The sequence below is a fragment of the Coregonus lavaretus genome (assembly GCF_964263955.1).
Source record: "Coregonus lavaretus genome assembly, chromosome: 24".
Lineage (NCBI taxonomy): Eukaryota > Metazoa > Chordata > Actinopteri > Salmoniformes > Salmonidae > Coregonus > Coregonus lavaretus.
The window spans coordinates 42,959,009-42,968,826 of record NC_140011.1 but is presented as its reverse complement, the minus strand read 5'-3'; the positions used below and the strand labels follow the sequence as shown (position 1 = coordinate 42,968,826).

The 9,818-nt window shown below is 42.1% G+C and overlaps 1 pseudogene across 1 annotated transcript in view; it reads left to right on the top strand.

The window, feature by feature from the left end:
- The window catches only part of LOC311099891 (protein furry homolog), a 49,859-nt pseudogene extending 44,242 nt beyond the window's left edge, over positions 1–5,617 (top strand). Inside the window, exons 20-24 of the transcript in view lie at positions 913–996; positions 3,162–3,179; positions 3,549–3,659; positions 4,639–4,862; positions 5,359–5,617. The product of the transcript in view is annotated as a protein furry homolog (transcript). The remainder of the gene's footprint in view (positions 1–912; positions 997–3,161; positions 3,180–3,548; positions 3,660–4,638; positions 4,863–5,358) is intronic.
- Positions 5,618–9,818: the final 4,201 nt, after the last annotated feature.

Here is a 9,818-nt window from a genome sequence, read left to right as displayed (position 1 = left end):
ACTGACTTTGAGCTGTTAAGACACTACCACCCATAACGATACTGACTTTGAGCTGTTAAGACACTACCACACATAACAATAATGACTTTGAGCTGTTAAGACTACCACAACGATACTGACTTTGAGCTGTTAAGACACTACCATAACGATACTGACTTTGAGCTGTTAAGACACTACCACACATAACGATACTGACTTTGAGCTGTTAAGACACTACCATAACGATACTGACTTTGAGCTGTTAAGACACTACCACCCATAACGATACTGACTTCGAGCTGTTAAGACACTACCATAACGATACTGACTTTGAGCTGTTAAGACACTACCACACATAACGATATTGACTTCGAGCTGTTAAGACACTACCATAACGATACTGACTTTGAGCTGTTAAGACACTACCACCCATAACGATACTGACTTTGAGCTGTTAAGACACTACCACCCATAACGATACTGACTTTGAGCTGTTAAGACACTACCACCCATAACGAAACTGACTTTGAGTTGTTAAGACACTACCACCCATAACGATACTGACTTTGAGCTGTTAAGCTCTTTTCTCAAACCCAAGGTGCTACAGATAACCCTATGATAAGGAGACACTGTATCGTTATGAGTTGTACTTGACAGAAAAGTCTAGAATTTACGCTACAATCTGTTAGTTGAGCTTTTGACCAGCTAGTCCAGTCTAACAAGCCCTGATCAGAAAACCCTCCTCTTCTCCCTCTTTCTCTCTCTCCCCCTCTCTATTGTTTCCCTCTTTCTCTCTCTCCCCCTCTCTATTGTTTCTCTCTTTCTCTCTCTCCCCCTCTCTATTGTTTCCCTCTTTCTCTCTCTCCCCCTCTCTATTGTTTCTCTCTTTCCCTCTCTCCCCCCTCCCTTTCACTTTCTCTTCTTCATTTCCAGTGGCTGAGGAACTGTAAGGACACGTTTCCCAGGTGCCCTGGCGATGGCGTGATTACCTGTCAGCCAGGAGACTCAGAGGAGAAGGTAAGAAGTCAATAAATCCCCATGACAACACGCACCTGTTTCACTGTAGTTTAAAACCATACTATACTATACACTATACTACACACTATACTATACTATACACTATACTATACACTATACTACACACTATACACTATACACTATACACTATACTATACACTATACTAGACACTATACTACACACTATACTATACACTATACAATATTCTATAAACTACTATACTATACACTATATTATACACTACTATACTATACTATACACTACTATACTATACACTATACTATACACTATGCTATAATATATACTATATAATATACTATACACTACTATACTATACACTATACTATACACTATACACTATAATATACACTATACTATACACTATACTATATACTACACTATACTATATACTACACTATACTATACTAGATATTATACACTACACTATACTATACACTATACTATACACTATACTATACACTATACTATACAATATTCTATAAACTACTATACTATACACTATACTATACACTACTATACTATACACTGCTATACTATACACTTTAGTATACAATATACTATACACTAGACTATACACTATACTATACAATATTCTGTAAACTACTATACTATACACTATACTATTATACACTATACTATACACTCTACTATACTATACACTATACTATATACTACACTATACACTTTACTATACTATACACTATACTATACACTATACTATATAATAAACTATACAATATACTACATACTATACTATATACTATACACTATACTATATACTATACTATAAATGATACTATACTATATACTATACTATACACAATACTATACACAATACTATACACTATGCTATGTACTATACACTATACAATACACTATACTATACACTATACCATATACTATACACTATACTATACACCATACTATATACTTTACTATATTATACACTATGCACTATACTATATACTATAATATACACTAAACTATACTATATACTAGACACTATACTATATACTATACTATATACTATACAATACTATACACTATACTATACACTATACTTTACACGATACTAGACACTATACTATATACTATACCCTATGCTATATACTATACTATATGCTATAATATATACTATACTATACACTATACACTATACTACATACTATACTATACTATAATATGCTATACTATACTCTATACACTATACTATATAATCTATACTATATACTATACACTATACACTATACTATATATTATATATTATATACTATACTATATACACTACAATATACACTATACTATACTATATATATACACTATACTATACTATATACTATATATTATATACTATACACACTACACTATACTATATACTATACTATAAATGATACTATACTATATACTATACTATACACAATACTATACACAATACTATACACTATAATATGTACTATACACTATACTATACACTATACAATACACTAAACTATACACTATACCATATACTATACACTATACACCATACTATATACTATACTATATACTATACTATACACTATGCACTATACTATATACTATATACTATACTATACACTAAACTATACTATATACTAGACACTATACTATATAGTATACTATACAATACTAGACACTATACTTTACACTATACTATACACTATACTATATACAATACCCTATGCTATATACTATACTATATGCTATAATATATACTATACTATACACTATACACTATACTACATACTATACTATACTCTATACACTATACTATATAATCTATACTATACACTATACTATATACTATACTATATACTATACTATATACTATATATTATATACTATACTATATACACTACAATGTACACTATACTATACTATATATATACACTATACTATATACTATACTATATACTATATATTATATACTATACACACTACACTACACTATACTATATATACACTATATTATATACTATACTATATACACTACACTATACACTATACTATATATATATATACACTATACTATACTATACTGCATGTGTTTTATTGATGTGTGTTCCTCTCCTCTTGCTTCTCCCTCTCTCTCTTTCACCTCGTAACATGCTCTCTGGCTGTGTAGCAAATGGAATCTCTGGCAGTAAGTCCTTTACTAAGTCCTTTACTAAGTCCTTTACTAAGTCCTTTACTAAGTCCTTTACTAAGTCCTTTACTAAGTCCTACTATCATCTAATGTGTTTTCTCACTTCACCCTCTAGTGTTCCTTCTCAAACTGATGATTCTACTGCTGCCAAAATAACCAACACAACAATACTGTGTATGAACTGATTTAGATGGCTCAGGTTGAGGATTTTATGTGTGTGTGTGTGTGTGTGGTGTGTGCGGTGTGTGTGTGTGTGTGTGTGTGGTGTGTGCGGTGTGTGTGTGTGTGCAGTGTGTGTGTGTGTGTGTGTGTGTGTGTATACTGTACTGTACTGTCTATGAATCTGTCCTCTCTCTCTCCTCTCAGCAACTGGAGCTGTGTCAGCGCCTCTACAAGCTGCACTTCCAGCTGCTCCTCCTCTTCCAGTCCTACTGCAAGCTGATTGGACAGGTCCACGCTGTCAGCGCTGTGCCTGAGGTAAGTGAAGGACTGTGATTGGATGCTTCAAAAGCGACCCAGAGAAATTTCTATAAACAGACAGACTCACACACACACACATACACTGCCGGTCAAAGGTTTTAGAACACCTACTCATTCAAAGGTTTTTCTTGATTTTTTACTATTTTCTACATTGTAGAATAATAGTGAAGACATCAAAACTATGAAATAACACATATGGAATCATGTAGTAACCAAAAAAGTGTTAAACAAATCAAAATATATTTTATATTTGAGATTCTTCAAAGTAGCCACCCTTTGCCTTGATGACAGCTTTGCACACTCTTGGCATTCTCTCAACCAGCTTCATGAGGTAGTCACCTGGAATGCATTTCAATTAACAGGTGTGCCTTCTTAAAAGTTAATTTGTGGAATTTCTTTCCTTCTTAATGCATTTGATCCAATCAGTTGTGTTGTGACAAGGTAGGTATACAGAAGACAGCCCTATTTGGTAAAGTCCATATTATGGCAAGAACAGCTTAAATAAGCAAAGAGAAACAACAGTCCATCATTACTTTAAGACATGAAGATCAGTCAACACAGAACATTTCAAGAACTTTGAACGTTTCTTCAAGTGCAGTCACAAAAACCATCAAGAGCTATGATGAAACTGGCTCTCATGAGGACCGCCACAGGAATGAACAGCTTTTTTAGATGTTGTATACCTGTTGAAAGTGAATCAAGAGATTAATTTTGCTTTTTTGCATTTCTCTCTCTCTCTCTCCCCTCTCTCTCTCTCTCTCTCTCTCTCTCTCTCCCTGCCCCCTCTCTCTCTCTCCCTCCCCCCTCTCTCTCCCTCTCTTCCTCCCCTTCTCCCTCCCTCCCCTCTCTCTCTCTCTCTCTCTCTCTCTCTCTCCCTCTCCCCTCTCTCTCTCTCTCTCTCTCTCTCCCTCTCTCCCCCTCTCCCTCTCTCCCCCTCTCTCTCCCCCTCTCTCTCCTCCTCTCCCCCCCTCTGTAGCTGCTAAACATGTCTCGAGAGCTGAGTGACCTGAAGACCAGTCTGAGAGCAGCAGAGGCAGCAGTGGCCAGCGACCTGGAGCACACACAGCTGGCCCACACCCAGACGCAGGCCTCTGCCGCCCTGCCCAGCTTCACCTCCTCCGAGGCAGCCGTACAGGCCATCCTGGAGTGCCTCAACAACCAGGAGTTCAGCAAGGCCATACGCTACATCCACGAGTGCAGGTGAGATCCAAAAAGCATGCATAGACACAGACACACACGCAGACACACACTATTTTGTTGTGGTGCTAAGAATAAAAACCCTGTACTCGTCAGTGATAGAAATAATCCCACCAAACAGAGCGAGAACAATCACAAAACATTCACAATACTAATACATCCTGATCCCTCTCTCTCTCTTCCTGTCTGTCTCTCTCTTCCTGTCTGTCTCTCCCTCTCTCTCTCTTCCTGTCTGTCTCTCTCTTCCTGTCTGTCTCTCCCTCTCTCTCTCTTCCTGTCTATCTCTCTCTTCCTGTCTGTCTCTCCCTCTCTCTCTCTTCCTGTCTCTCTCTCTCTTCCTGTCTGTCTCTCCCTCTCTCTCTCTTCCTGTCTGTCTCTCTCTTCCTGTCTGTCTGTCTCTCCCTCTCTCTCTTCCTGTCTGTCTCTCTCTTCCTGTCTGTCTGTCTCTCTCTTCCTGTCTGTCTCTCCCTCTCTCTCTCTTCCTCCACCCCCCTTCCAGGAGGCTGTGGCCTAACGGTGTGTTTGGCGGTGGGTCAGAGAGCGAGGTGCAGACCCTCCTCAACGTCTACTTCCGACACCAGACCCTGGGCCAGACGGGAACCATCGCCCTGGTCGGGTCACGCCAGGACCTCAGCCTCATCTGTTCCAAGCTGCTGGAGCTCAACGGGGAGATCCGGGACATGATCCGCCGCGCCCAGGGCTACCGGGTGGTCAACACCTACCTCCCCGACTCCTCGGCCTCAGGGACCAGCCTCTGACAGCAGCACAGGAGCCCCCCATGTACCCCTCCTCCTCCACCCACTCTGACCCCACGAACCTCATCATCCCTGTCACCCCTACTGCCCCAAACCCAGCCTCTCTTCTGGCCTCTCCCTCCAGCTCAACCATAGACTGGTTTCTGCCCTTACGCGTAGACTTCTCCTACCATCCCCCAGACCTCCCCACACCCCACCACGAGTGCACAAACACACGTCAGGCCTCTCACACACACTCGTTACACCGCATCCCAAACCTCAGCCCTAACACACACACTCCACTCAAACCAGGTAACACATTGCCGACCGTAGCCTCTTGCCCAGACTTACACACACACACACTCACAGGCACATTTCCTCCTATCCCACCTTGTGGCTCACACCTCCATCCAACCCCTCCCCCTGTCCTAGACACACCTCCAACCCCCATACTAACCCGTCTTAGTACACACTCTGACAAACACACATTTCCTCCTATCCCACCTCGTGGACCACATTGCCTCTACTCCCCATACACACATCCAGAACCAGTCTTAGATACACAAGGTCTGGCCCCTCTCCTTCTCCCTCTCCCTCCTCCTCTTCCTCCTCCTCCTCCTCCTCTTCTCCCAGCCCAAGGTGCAGAGGTGGGGTGGGGGTGCTGCTGCACCCTCGGAGGGGATGCTACACCCCTGTCCCGTTACCTGGGGAAGGTGGGTCACGCCGCCCGGCCCCTACTCAGACTGGGGGGGCTCCTGAACCCTAAAAAACCCTCCGATGTTCACACCTGAGGGTCAATATACCTGATACCTGATTGACTCACCTGATGATGCTGACCACACCTGAAGATCTCAACCACACCTGAAGATCTCAACCACACCTGATGATGCTGACCCCACCTGAAGAGCTCAACCACACCTGATGATGCTGACCCCACCTGAAGAGCTCAACCACACCTGATGATGCTGACCCCTCCTGAAGAGCTCAACCACACCTGATGATGCTGACCCCACCTGAAGAGCTCAACCACACCTGATGATGCTGACCACACCTGAAGATCTCAACCACACCTGATGATGCTGACCCCACCTGAAGAGCTCAACCACACCTGATGATGCTGACCCCACCTGAAGAGCTCAACCACACCTGATGATGCTGACCCCTCCTGAAGAGCTCAACCACACCTGATGATGCTGACCCCACCTGAAGAGCTCAACCACACCTGATGATGCTGACCACACCTGAAGATCTCAACCACACCTGATGATGCTGACCCCACCTGATGATGCTGACCACACCTGATGATCTCAACCACACCTGAAGATCTCAACCACACCTGATGATGCTGACCACACCTGAAGATCTCAACCACACCTGATGATGCTGACCCCACCCGATGATGCTGACCACACCTGATGATCTCAACCACACCTGAAGATCTCAACCACACCTGATGATGCTGACCACACCTGAAGAGCTCAACCACACCTGATGATGCTGACCCCACCTGAAGATCTCAACCACACCTGATGATGCTGACCACACCTGAAGATCTCAACCACACCTGATGATGCTGACCACACCTGAAGATCTCAACACACCTGATGATGCTGACCCCACCTGTGGATTAAAAGACCTAAGTACCCGAGGGACCAAAGGACAATACCTGAAACACCTGATGAACCTGAGGATTTACCTGACCTGAAATCAGACTCAACCTGTCAATGAAAATACCTGATCTCAGTGAAACCTTAGGATTGACTTACCTGATCGTAGTTACACGTTATAATCATGTGACCTTCTCCCAGCCATACCTCAGAATTGACACACCTGTGGAGTACCCACACCGGAACCTGATCCCAGGCAGCAATAACAAAAAAATCTGCTGAAGAAACTGTTTGAATTAGAATTAACAAACCTGATCTTGATGACAGCTGACCAAGACCTCAACCGGGAGAGACCTGGGGATGATCAAACCGTGAGCTGAAGATTAGAATACCTGGTCTCAGCATTAGCTAGTCCTACCTGGGGAAGACAAGATGGGTACGACATGACCCTGACGAAGGAAGTATCTACCTGTTACCACCAGGTAACCCGGGGAACCTCTACCTTACTGGGTGAATGTCCCAGAGTCACGGCTTCTATTGCACTAACATGGGCTTCTGAGAGGAGGAGCCGTTACTACTACTGAGAGAGAAATTCAATCATGCTGTATATCTGTGAGAGAGGGAGATAAGAGGCCAAGGACTGGAAGGTTATATCTCTCACCACGTGTGTATCTACTGTTTAAAGAGTTTATTTAGGGGAGAACGTGCAATGCATGACCTAGCTGAATGCTGTATTCTAGAATCTACTGGTCTGTTCCAGAATCCCTGGCCTCTAGTTAGCATTGGTTACCTGGACGATGTTTAGTTCTACAACTGACAGAAGGGAGCATTCACGATAAAGACTGTTAGGATCCGTCTGCATCGCGGCCCTCCCCCTTCCACACGGAGCTGCATTGTGTGCAGACAGGATGCAGACCAGTATTCGTGTGTTTAATCCCTTTGCCTGGTTTTGAACCTGAAAGCTTCTTGTGTACTAGTGAACCAGCTCCTCAGACTACTGTAGTACACCCATACATTGTTGTAGCATATCGAACAAATTGTGGGCCTACGTATATACACACACTTGTTACCGTGACCGTCCTATATTGTGATGTGTGCGTGTACACACATTAAACACTGAAATACTCCCATAGTCCACTGTAACGTGGACGTGTGTGCTGACATTCACTTGTTTCATGTTCAAAACTAAACATGTTGAGCTACTGTTCAAATAACTGCTGGGCCCTGCTCCAATACTTTTAAGTCCTTAACTTCCATCCTTTCAAGGAATCATTAAGGGTGGGTAGGTCTAAGCAAAAGGTTCAAATACAGAGGTTTGATATATTTAGTGAAGCGGCCAAGGAAGGATGCATTTTTTTTTTTTTTTTTAATAACTGTAACAGGGCCATGGGTACTTCCTGTGGTGGTTAGTCACTTGTGATTTTACTTTCGAGTTGTCAGTCTTTAGGCTTATTTATACCCGATTAAGAGCTAACCTACTCCTTACCAGCTTTATCAATTTCTCATGTTCCTTCAATTCAAACCAATTTTAACTGCCATGCATGTATATTGTATGTAATTTTAGAAATGTATTCATAAGATTAATATTTTAGCTGAAAGACACATTTGTATGAGGTACAAAAGGTTTGTGTGCGAGAAGTGTGCATCCAAAAGAAACTGCACTTAAGCATTGTGGTGGAAAAAAAAAAGAGTACTTTGTAAATAGTTTTACAGCTTTGTGACGTCGTTGAGTTGATGCCAAGTACAAGTCTCAAAATAAAGACCCCAAAATAATTTCACGTTGTGCGCTTTTGGTGCACTGCCGTTGACAGGAATAAATATTCGTACAGTTTACGGTTGTCTGTCCTTATTGCCCTTTTAAAGAGGAAGTCCAAACAGCCAGGTTGCACCAGTAAATTAGGATATCAGCTCTATATACACACACATGACTTATAGCAGAGTGCATTGAGGATCTAGTTCATGCACACAGCAAAATGAGCAAATCCATGAAAAAAAGGTTAATGCTGCAATAAGTTTATTTCATTTTTACAAAAATTGATTCACTCAGTTGATCATGGTGGAAAGGGTATAAAAGTTGTGGCAGGACATTTAAGACATGACCTTGGCAGGTTAGAAACAAGTTGATTACCACCCCCCTTGCCAGATAGGTGTCACCTCCCTAACAACCGTGGATAGGATTGGAGGAAGGTTGACCTTGACCCTAGGTCTGTAGTTAGGGTAAACATTTACTTCCGTGGCCTAGTGTTGTTTATCCTGCCATGTGGGAACGCTCAGAGTAGGATACTGTGGGCCCTAGATACTGGGCTAAGGTCAGGTTGTGCATCACTCCAAAAAAGGGTAAGTTTAGAACTGGTAGTTCCCCAAAACACAGATCTAGGATATGTGTTTACAGCAACGTTTCACAATCCTGGGGACCCAAAGGGGTGCAGTCAGGTGTTAGAGCAAAGGCAAATAGGTGCACCCCTTTAGGTCCAGGATTAGAAAACTGGTTTACAGCCATCTTCCTCTAACCACTGATCCGAGTTCAGATATATCCACCAAAAAGTTAAAGGACGATTAGCGATGAGCTAAATCTGATCCTAGATCTGTGGTTAGGCCTGTAGCAGGGATGGTTCAGT